Genomic DNA, 12219 nt, shown 5'->3' on the forward strand with positions numbered 1-12219 from the left:
TTATCTTGTATGGTGAACAGTATAACGGGGGAATAAAATTTTAATCAACATTTTTTTGTTTCTTCACCTCCCCCAAAAATTGAATAAGAGGTGATCAAAAAGTCATAAAAGTCAAGGAGGTCTTCATACCAGTCATTGGCATGTGACATAAACAATGTGGTTCGCACACTGCAGACCACTCCATGGGCTAATCAAGATGGTTCTGATCAGCAAGCCCTTTCACATAGTATTTCTCCTAAACCTGTTAGGATTTTATTTTTGTCTTTGTGGATCACAAAATGGGACACCATTCATCTCAGGCCAAGAACATTCTCTAAGTTAGTAGTTACCGGTATTTTGCTTTTAGAATAATAGAACCTGATGATGCCTGGTGGTATTACCAGAGGAACACATGTCTGGTAATTTGGGCAATTGTGTGGAAATTCCCCCCCTTGTCTTTGATTTATGGGTATATTTATCATAGCCATATTTAACCATGTATGATATCATTCCCTACTACTGCGTTGTTCTGAGAATATACTGTATAGTGACAACAGTGAACTCTATATTCTGATTATTTTTGGTCTTTGTGTGAAGTGATCACACTGAGAATTTAACTTTTTGCTTACTTTGCCCGGTTAAAATATGCACCATGCTGTAGGATGTAGTAGTTCAGGTTCCAGAGTGGGATCAGGGAAGATGTCCTGCTCACCCATACACATTTTAAAGTTAATCACTGATTATTTCAACCAACAAAATCATTTGTCAGATGAAATTTAACAATGAATTATTATTTTAGCCAACTAATGACATCATCATTGTATGAAAAGATGTCCTCCGTGTTTGAAATTTTCGTCATTTGTCAGGTGCAAGATCTTTTGTTCAGAGAATGATTGTTTGTGGAAATAAGATATTTCTCACTTACCTTTTGTCTGGTGTCAATGAACGTGTATGGCAATTTTGACTGTAATGTAATGGCCAGTATGGACTTAAATGTGTATAGCTATGACTGCGAAACGATCGTTCACCAAAATATTGGTTCAGTTGTCGTTTAGCCATCAACCTACTTCTATATAATGTGTATGGTCACCTCTAGTTAGAATAGCCTAGGGCGGTAGAGGACTGGCCAATAACTCTTCCAGCATGTAGGCCTGTGTAATATATGCCGTCTTTTGGTCTTTTTACTTATAATAATATCTGCTGACTTGCCCATACACCCACACACTTGGTTTGGCCGAGCATGTATTTATTGTCAGTAGGGAGTGAGGAGAAAGCCACTACCAGAAACCTCTTAAACTTTAGTTTCTGTTCAGACTGGTTATGGTGCATTTTCTGTATTCTGAGCTCCTGGTTCCTGCACCAGAATCCCTGACCCCAGTGGGTCAGCTGAGAATCCCTTAACCTAATGTGTCAGCTGCAAACTACACCGGGACTATCCCAGGAGATAGCAGCCCGGTTGCTTTCCTGCAGCGAAGACCAGATCACTGTATAGGGGTTAAAGAGTTAATACCAGGAGAGCGCCTGAATACCACCCTTATGGTTATCCCTACACTAAACTGGTTAGTTGGCACAGTGGCTCCACACTTGGTAATCCTTAACACCTATCTACTGCTTACGATGTCTATAATCTCACTGCCTCCCGTTATCCATTAATATTCATGAAGTCCAGCCAAGGGATGCATTCTCTCATATTATATTATGTATTATATTATATAGTGACTGTTCAGACTGCTACTGTGCTTTTCTGTATCCTGAGCTCCTGGTGCCTGCATTGGAGTCACTCAGTGGGTAAGCTGCCGGGACTATGCCAGGAGGTAGCAGTCCGGTTGCTTCCCTGCAGCAAAGGCCAAATCCTTGTACAGGGGCTAAAGAGTATATTATCTCTTTTTATAGCTTCAATCTTTTTGCCTAGTAAAATAATATTACTTTTATTGATTACTTTTTCCACTCTTAATTCTCCTCCTTTTCAATTTTATGCATTATGAACCTTTCTCAGTCTCTATAGCTGTTACTATGGCCATTATTATAAGTTTTATAAGATAGACTATACAGTACAGACCAAAAGTTTGGACACACCTTCTCATTCAAAGAGTTTTCTTTATTTTCATGACTATGAAAATTGTAGATTCACACTGAAGGCATCAAAACTATGAATTAACACATGTGGAATTATATATATAAGAAACAAGTGTGAAACAACTGAAAATATGTCATATTCTAGGTTCTTCAAAGTAGCCATCTTTTGCTTTGATTACTGCTTTTCACACTCTTGGCATTCTCTTGATAAGCTTCAAGAGGTAGTCACCTGAAATGGTTTTCACTTCACAGGTGTGCCCTGTTAGGTTTAATAAGTGCGATTTCTTGCCTTATAAATGGGGTTGGGACCATCAGTTGCGTTGAGGAGAAGTCAGGTGGATACACAGCTGATAGTCCTACTGAATAGACTGTTAGAATTTGTATTATGGCAAGAAAAAAGCAGCTAAGTAAAGAAAAACGAGTGGCCATCATTACTTTAAGAAATGAAGGTCAGTCAGTCAGCCGAAAAATTGGGAAAACTTTGAAAGTAAGGGCTATTTGACCATGAAGGAGAGTGATGGGGTGCTGCGCCAGATGACCTGGCCTCCACAGTCACCGGACCTGAACCCAATCGAGCTGGACCGCAGAGTGAAGGCAAAAGGGCCAACAAGTGCTAAGCATCCCTGGGAACTCCTTCAAGACTGTTGGAAGACCATTTCAGGTGACTACCTCTTGAAGCTCATCAAGAGAATGCCAAGAGTGTGCAAAGCAGTAATCAAAGCAAAAGGTGGCTACTTTGAAGAACCTAGAATATGACATATTTTCAGTTGTTTCACACTTGTTTGTTATGTATATAATTCCACATGTGTTAATTCATAGTTTTGATGCCTTCATAGTCATGAAAATAAAGAAAACTCTTTGAATGAGAAGGTGTGTCCAAACTTTTGGTCTGTACTGTATGTAGACTATCACCATTAGGCCTTTTTCACACATCAGTGTTAGGTCAGTGTTTTCCATCAGTGATTGTGAGCCAAAATAAGATGCAGGTGAGAAACACAGGAAAAAATCTTTCCATTATACCTTAACTCTGTGGACGCTCAGCTCCTGGTTTTGGCTCTCAATCACTGATGGAAATCACTGACCAAACACTGACTGTGTGAATAAGGCCATGCAAAATAAAAATAAGATTATAAAATAAAAGATCTCAACCATTTTTCAGTTGTTGCTACTTTTTTTTTTTTTTTTTTTAAAGGGATGGGGCTCCATGTCACTTTCCATTCAAACAGTAATATTCATCAGGGGTTTCATCTCAAGATTCTCGGTCATTAGAGATAATGAAATTTCATGTATAACTGTGACAAAGAAGATGTAACCTTAGCCTGGCTTTGTCTCACAGCAATTTGTATAATGCCATCTAGTGATGTATGACTAGCAGCCTTTAAACTCCCTCCCATCTAATGAAGGAAGCCACTGGTCTGTGCCTCTGAGGTTGCACATTATTCTGCCTCACGACGTTAGCAGAACACAAAAAATTCCCTTCATATGTGTCAAACGGACAGAAGATCAGTTATGATTCTTTTCCTATTACTGAGAGCCAAATGTTTCTTCTGTTCTTGAAGAAAAAGGAAATTGGAAGGCATGGAATTAATTTTATCGGTAAGAGGTTGTTCTCTTCATGCCTGATGGAACAACCATGAAGCGGCTGCTAAGCAGTTGTGACGCTGCTGCAAAGTGCAAAAGGAAGGGGGTGTGGTCAGCAGGCCCGTAACACTTCAGTTTTCTGGTGTGAATGAAGATCAAAATCTACTGCCACTAGGAGGCTGTCGTAGATTTTAGTCTGTCGCACAGCTTGCGGGAGGATGTACCGAATATCGACACCTGTGCCACAGCATAGCTTTGCCGATTAAAACGCCAGTTTTGATAAATGCCCCCCATACGTTTTTTTTATATATATTTTAGGTTTACACATTGTGCCATATCACAACAGTACATTTTTTTGGAATTCGGCTTTCTGGAATCTTGGCAAAAAATGCACTGCAGGCCTTGAAGTGGGTGCAACATGTAAACCTGGCTTCAAGGAATTATCTACTTGTTCTCGGTCTGTTTGCTGAAATCTTTAGGAAAAGTGAGCTTTGTGCTCTGTTCATACGTGCGGTGCTGCATGGTGGTTGCTGTTGCTGTGGTGCTGTGCCTGTGAGGTGGTGCTGATGGATAGTCCCCTCCTGTGGTCACTGTATGGTGGCAGGTACCAAATGGTGTCACACCTAAAAGTGTATCAATTGAAATATTATACTTTAACTGTGTCATCATCTTCTAGGAGGCCTAGTTACACGTAAGAAAACCTGAGCTGGGACCCCTCTCTCAGCCCCAGGGGCTGTTTCCATCTGACAAATGCCATCTGTTTGCGTCCGGATTGCCGGATCCGGCAGGCAGTTACGGCAACGGAACAGCCTTCCAGAATCCTCTGCCGCAAGTGTGAAAGTACCCTAGCTGTGTAGTCTCTTTGGCAGTATGTGTCTCACTCATTTCCTGCTCACTCCTCCCTCTGCCCTCTCCAAAGACTAGTATGGGATGATGTAATTTGATAGTATGGGATGATGTAATTTGATCCTTCAGTGCTCAGCAGCCAAAGTCCTTTTAGAGTAGTGGGGGAAGAAACAGCTGATAACTCTAAAAAAAGGCATTTTTCTCAGATTAGGTATATTATGAGTTTTCTTATGGCCGCTTTGATTTATACAAAGTTGTGTGAAAAGTTAATGACCATTTAAGCTGTTGTCAGAGGGGTCTAGGGGTGTCTAGATCATCTCTCCCCATCAAAATAAACAATGAGGGGTAATAGCTGTTGGCTTAACAAGTGTATTTGCCTGACAGCTACTGGATGTGTATGGCCAGTTTAGGCACAGTACAACCATGGCTAGTGGTAATACACCCTCAGTATGCCATCTCTGATTCTTGGATGAAGGTTTGAACAATGAGGCATACAGTACTTGTTTATTTCCATTATATATAACTAGATTATAGATTACAAAGAAATGATACATAGGTTTTGACTTCTGTATTAAAAAGACAAAGAGGAAGAATTTGTCTGTTGAGACTTTTCTAAAAGTTAGTGAGTGTCCTCAAGGGACCTTATGTTCGGGCAGGTATTAATGAGCAGCAAGAACCACTTTCCATACTCTGTGCAGCAGTAGCTAATAAGAGAGCTGGAGAGACTAAGGCATGGATGTATCAAAGCAGCTGGCTTTAACAGGTTTCCTCTTCATGCACAAGTATGGTTACGAAGGGCCAGACCTTACAATCTTTTGATGAATTTTAGAAGTACATTGAGAGAACTGCAATAGAAAAAAGAGCCATAGGAGCTGATCTACACGTATAAGAAAAATACTTTTTTAGGTAATTATGCTGTCTCTTTTCATACTATAATGTTGGCCATGTGGTTGCTTGGTGGACAAAGGGTTTAATTCCAACACTGGTGAGATACCCAGGGGGCAATCACAGGATTTGTAAAGGGAAGTCTCCAAATTTGTTGGTGTCCAACCGCTGAAAACAGACAACAGAAGTCTTATCCATTATCCTCCACTAGCGATTATGCTTAATTACTAATATCTCTGTCTAAAGTGAGAAAGCAATGGAAATTTAGAACAGAATCAAAGCCTAAAGGCCCCCATACACATTAGACTATTGTGGGCCGAACCCGCCATTTTCATGGGAACTGGCCAACAATCTATAGTGCATCGGTAGCTTTCAACTCTCAACAGATGATTCAGGGGAGAAAAGGAGTGGGTGCTTTGAATGTTAACACCTAATCCTTTTGAGATAAGTTCCTGCCAGCAGATTTCTTCTCTCTCCCCATTCACAATACATTCAGATTTAGCCAAACCGAGCATGTATGTGTATAGGGGAGTTGGGGGATTTGGTTCGCTCGTTTGGCCAACAGCTATTGAAGGTGTGTGGGCATCTCTAACTAACACATAACTGGGGAAGGATTCTAGCAGATTCTAGCTCAGATTTTCTTGACAAATGCAAGAACATTTTGACATATGTCCCTAGAAATATATATCACCAGATATCTGAAATCATCTGACCAACTCAATATTTTTAATCCAGTTTCTTTTAAGGTTATATTCAGAATTAAGGGCAATAGTCCTAAAAATGGCAGTCTATAACAATAGTTTGCATGGGGATTTTTTTTTATGTTATCTAAACAAATACATAAATCGAGATTGTGCCCCTTCACCCTTACATGGTGTCTAGAGATTGAAGATGTGTCTTGTAAATAGTGCAAGATGGGACCTCTTTCCAACAACCTCACTTTTTAGAACATGCTGTGAGGTGAGTACATAAAAAATAACACTATATCAGGCCATTATATACCACCTTTTTGCACTCTGTGAGACACACCTGACCATAAGATACATGTAGGTTTTAGAGGAGGAAAATTTATTTTTTACCTCAGATCAGACCCCCAATCTTCATCAGACCTCATATCAGACATAAAATAAATAAAAGAACGTATCGGTCCTGTTCCGGATGGTGCCGCCACTCAGGGTCCAGCACTCTCTTCCTGCAGCACTGCACTGTGACCTGATGGCACAGCATCAGGTCACTTGTGCTCATTATGTCCTGACACTGTACGCAGTCAGGACAAAGCACACCATGCTAGCAGAAGCCCATGGAGCGGTGAGTATAGCCAGCACCAGGAGCACTATATTCACCACTCATTAGTATTTGCTTCATAAAACACATTTCCATTTCCCCCCCACTTTTGGGGAAAAAAATTGTGTCTTATGGAGCAAGAAATATAGTAACTTGTATATGGCATTTCACCAGTTTCCCCTCTGAAGGCTCCATCTTTGCTAGTGGGTAAAGGCTGCTATGATGTCTCACAATTCCATCAGTCCCATAATGTTGAATAGAGAGGTGGCCGTGATCCCTCAGCTATTTTTGGAACTCCCATAGCAGCAAATACAGCAAATAGAGAGCAGTGTACACTCCTCCACTTTGGGGGCCCCGTTAAGGCAATGATGATCTTTTTTTTTTATCAAATAATTTTTATTATCAATGATGGCCTATCTTAGACATACCATCTATGTCTGATATGGGCAAATCCCTTTAAATTCAATATGAATTACTTCACTCTAACCGCATGTTTGAGCGCCAAAAGCCTGCATTATTGCTTTTTTCGTAAGCCAAGTTTTTGGACTTTTTCATTTTACTGATCCTGGTGTAATTACACTTGCCACTTAAACCTGATCACAATACATTACAGTCAACACAAAATGGATGGGAAATCAAACTGTCAAAAGCTGGAAATGTATAGATATTTTATAAAGATTGATAGATGTTTGCAGACAGCATCAATACATCTATGTTACAGGACAAAACCAGCTCAGCGGTAACAGAGTTCTTGCCTAAGGGAGCAGACACCCCTAAAGACAAGCAGACTGAAGGTGCACAATTGATTCTTACGTCTTCTTTTCAGTCGAGTTGTCACAGGAAATAATGGTTATTGTTCTGTCCCAGGAAAGATAAATGGCTTCTGGCTAAAACCAGAGTTAATGGAGTCCCAGGGAGAGAACTCTTCATGTTTATGTGAGAGAAGTCATCTCTTCTTTCATACTCTGATACTGGCAGAGATAATAAGTGCCAGTATATCCATCCCTTGAGAGAAAGTATACTTGGTGCTACACCTCTAATGGGTATTATAATATGTCTTACTATCCTCACAAATGTTACAGGAGGGCTGTATTTACCGCCATGCATTGGGTGCACATACAAAAATGACGCAAAATGAATGCCTAATAGGCAGCCGCATACATACTCCCATTTAGAGTACATCCACACATGACAGTGTCCATGAAGGGTCTGTGTTTGGTCCATATACAATATTTTACGCCATCCGTGTTTTGTCACTGGTTTTCACTGACCCATAGACTTCAAATGGTGTAATGCATGTCTCTGTTGATTCTCCACCACATGACTAAAGTAAGTTAACGGATTCATGTGCTGTCCATGGAGAACACATCACACGACATGTGAATAAGTTCTTAGCTGGCATCTCAGTAAGTGCATGTGCAGCATCCCCCTGCTAAGGGAGTGGTACACTGAAAAAGGGTTAAAAATATAATTTTATGTGGTATATGCATTCACTGTATTTATGAAAAAAGTTGATAGGCTGTAGGATCCATCTCTAGGTGGAACATTCCAGTGTAGAGAGGAGGTGCATGTAGAAGCTCTGTGGAGATAAACTGCTGAAAGAGTACGGCAACCTGTCAAAAAGGTAGAACGTAGTCTGACATTGAGGGCCACTCTGTGGTTGAATAGTCAGAGAGTTGTATTGCACCCCAACTTCTGGATGCTTATGCAAAAGAGAAAAAAGCAGTGAGGAAAGCTGCTTTAAAGAAACATCTTGGCCTATGTATTACCTTTGCAGCTGTGCAACCTGTGAGAATTGTGTAAATTGCACTTGTGCAAGAACTGCAGGTCCATACATGCTGAGAATTGTGCCTAATGTACCTGAACTTGATTCTTCAGTATAAAAAAATGTTCTGCTATTTCCATTATTGCCTGCACCAACATAATGCACCTCCATACCACTTTTCGCAATTCATCAATTGCACCTGAAACCACCAACAGGCAGGAGAAACCCCAGAAACAAGATATGCCCCAAAGGGAAGAAAGGTTTGCCCTTCTAATCACTGTACGGCCCAGGAGAGCGTCAGAGTGAGTATCAACTACAACCAACACTCTTGATACTATCGCTCCTCACCTCTCCTGGGCTCGCTGCACATCTATGATGAATTCCACATTAGAAAACATTTATCATATGCAATTTTATGCATAGATAATAACAGTGCTATAATACAGATTTTTATACAACATATATTATCATATTATCATGTATGAAATGTAACAGGTTAGTATAGGTTAACATGCACACTTTCTGAATAGTCCCTCCAATAAAGAGCAGAGCACAATTGCCTAAGTACTCGGACATGAGCACCTGGACCCCTGTGATTTTAGGCTACTTTCACACCTGCGTTTAGGTCGGATCCGTCTGGTATGTGCCCAGACGGATCCGCACCTATAATGCAAACGTTTAGATCCGTTCAGAACGGATCCGTTTGCATTACCATGAACAAAAAAAAAAAAAAATGCAAACGGATCCGTTTTGACTTTACATTGAAAGTGAATGGGGACGGATCCGTTTGAAAATTGAGCCATACTGTGTCAACTTCAAACGGATCCGTCCCCATTGACTTACATTGTAAGTCTGGACGGATCCGTTTGCCTCCGCACGGCCAGGCGGACACCTGAACGCTGCAAGCTGCGTTCAGGTGTCCGCCTGCTGAGCGGAGCGGAGGACAAACGGAGCCAGACTGATGCATTCTGAGCGGATCCGCATCCATTCAGAATGCATTAGGGCTGGACGGATCCGTTCGGGGCCGCTTGTGAGAGCCTTCAAACGGAGCTCACAAGCGGAGCCCCGAACGCTAGTGTGAAAGTAGCCTTATATTGACTCTACTGATAAAAGCTATGGGCTGTTTTTGGCGAAGTTGGCCAACAATCTTATGTGTATAGGAAGCTTCTGACTCTCCCCCGACAGATAATGTTGTGGGGGATAAGGACAGGCCGTGTTGAATTTCTGTTTCACCGGTTCATGAGTATATACATAATATGCTTTGTATTTAGCCAGGCACTGTAACTTCACCTTAGGCTACATTCACACGTCAGTATTTTTCTATAATCCGATTTTCTGTCCGTTTTTTGCGGATCCGTTGTTCCTGAAAATGTTTCCGTATGTCATCCGTATGTCATCCGTTTTTTGCGGATCCGCAAAAAACGGAAACATGTATAAATTTCAATAAGCAAATAAAGTTGTTTGGATTTCTGTAAAAAAAAAAATTAAATGTAATTTCCAGGAACGGATTCCGTATAAAACGGATGACATACGGAATGACATCCGTATGTCATCCGTTTTTTGCGGATCCATTGACTTTGTATTGTACCAGGATCCGATTTTTCAGGAAAAGAATAGGACATGTTTTATATTTAAACGGACATGCGGAACGGAACAACGGAAACGGACAGCACACATTGTGCTGTCCGTTTTTTTCCAGGACCCATTGAAAATGAATGGGTCCAGATCTGGTCCAGATCTGTTCCAGAAAAAACGGAACCGATCAGGAAAGAAAAAACGGACGTGTGAATGGACCCTTAGACAGAGAGGTCCTGTCCATGTCAATCATACATTTCATTAATGTTCAACCACAGGCAGTATTTGCAGTAGCAGTCGATGCTTGCCTGGGAGGGAGCAATATACCTTTTGTTCCCTCATTATGGGTAGAACAAATAAATCATAGTTGAAATTATGCTGACAGAACCCCTTTAAATACCTTGAATTGTGTTATATAGAGGCTAGAATGCACAGCTAATGCACAGCCTGTATTTAAACAAGCGTGGGTAGTAACTAGGACAAAAAGAATCAGTTCATAGACAACGAAATTCGATACAAAACACACTCTCGTGGCTCTAACCTCACTCAAGTAGCATGAAGCTGAAATCAATGGTCATTGTCGTGAAGAATTCACACTTGTAGGGAAAATGAATCATACACTTAGCTGGATTGGCTTCACATACTCCTCTTTGTAGGGCTGGTACCAATACTGGCTAAAGGAATAAAATAAGCACCATAGTGTAGACCACACATATTTATTGTAATCAAGGTCGATTTAAAGATATAGAGGGGCAGTTATTACAGTATGTTATTTACACCACATTAGTGCAGATTTTGTTGCCCACAAAATCTGTGCCTTTTTCCTCGTCACACCACTTTCAGAAGTGGCAAGAAAAGGGGGCATGGCGAGGGTAGGGAGGGGGTGTCGCAGCAGGTCCGCCATATTTATCTTTATTCACACTAGTTTTCTGGCATGAATAAAGACATAAATCTTATTTTAGACTGTTGCATGGCTAGAGGAAGGATGTGCCAAATCTATGAAAGGCAAGCGCCTCTACATAAATTTGGTGCATCCTCCAGAGGCGCAGGGGGAATCAAGACCAGCTAAGAAAACATCTATTTTGATAACTGTCCCCCATAGTTCCTTACACACAATAAAACCAAGTGTGGATGTTCCCCCCAGTCCTCTGGTGAGCCCAGTCTTTGTAGCCATAATGGGCCCCAAAGGTCCAAGAGAAAAATTGCTCTTGGGTCTCTGTCTTAGGTTTTAAATCAATTAGACTTTATCAATGATATAGGAGTTGGACACCAACATTAATTTCCTCAGGTGGACCCAAGGAACCCCAGTCCAACGTTGGTTCCCTCATTTGTACCTTTAGGCAGATAATTTGCATCTTACAATCCAAACTACCAGTATTCCACCTATATGCAGTCTTAGGAAGGTATTATACCAATAGATTATCTGACCAATATCTGTCCAAACATACCAATAGTTGGTGTGTATTACAAAAGATCTGTGTGCATAATTGGCCATCTGACCAATCATTGGTCAGAAAATCTGTCAAATAATCTGTTGGTGTATTTCAGCCCTAAAGCTTCTCATATTTAATTTACACATCCCCAAAACACATACTATAAACCGCAAGCCTCAATTCTGAATTTATATTACTATGTCCAGCATTGCCATAGATCTGGAATGTAAACCTAAATATCGTGACACATTGCTTAGCTTGGTCTTCTAAAAACGTGACTTAACCAGACCAGTCAGCTCTTCCCCCGTCAGTGCAAGGCATCATCGTTGATATCAGACCCTTGTCTAGAAACCTAAAACATGTTACTGGTTTATTCACAGACACAATATATGATTATAAATAAACCAGCAATATGTAATAGCTTTCTAAGATTTATAAAAAAAACAACAACTTTATTCTCAATATGATATGGATATAGACGTTTATTACGGGTTGAATGAGGGAGAGAAAAAATATCTGAAGAAAAAATATCTAAAAGTTTTCCCCAAGATTCAAACCTGGGATCACTACATGTATGGCTGAGCACTTACTACTAAGCTATACTATTACCACATAGTAAAGACTGTTTTTCTATGCTCAAAAACACATATCACTGGTGTCTTTATAATGATATATTGTGCCTGTGAATAAAGCAGTAATATGTATATTAGCTTTCTAAGTATATATCAATGTGGTAATGCTACAGTAAGCAGTGCATGATATGTACATGCTGGGACACTGTTCTGCCCTAAGCAT

This window comes from Bufo bufo, chromosome 10, assembly GCF_905171765.1.
Source record: "Bufo bufo chromosome 10, aBufBuf1.1, whole genome shotgun sequence".
NCBI classification, from domain to species: Eukaryota; Metazoa; Chordata; class Amphibia; order Anura; family Bufonidae; genus Bufo; species Bufo bufo.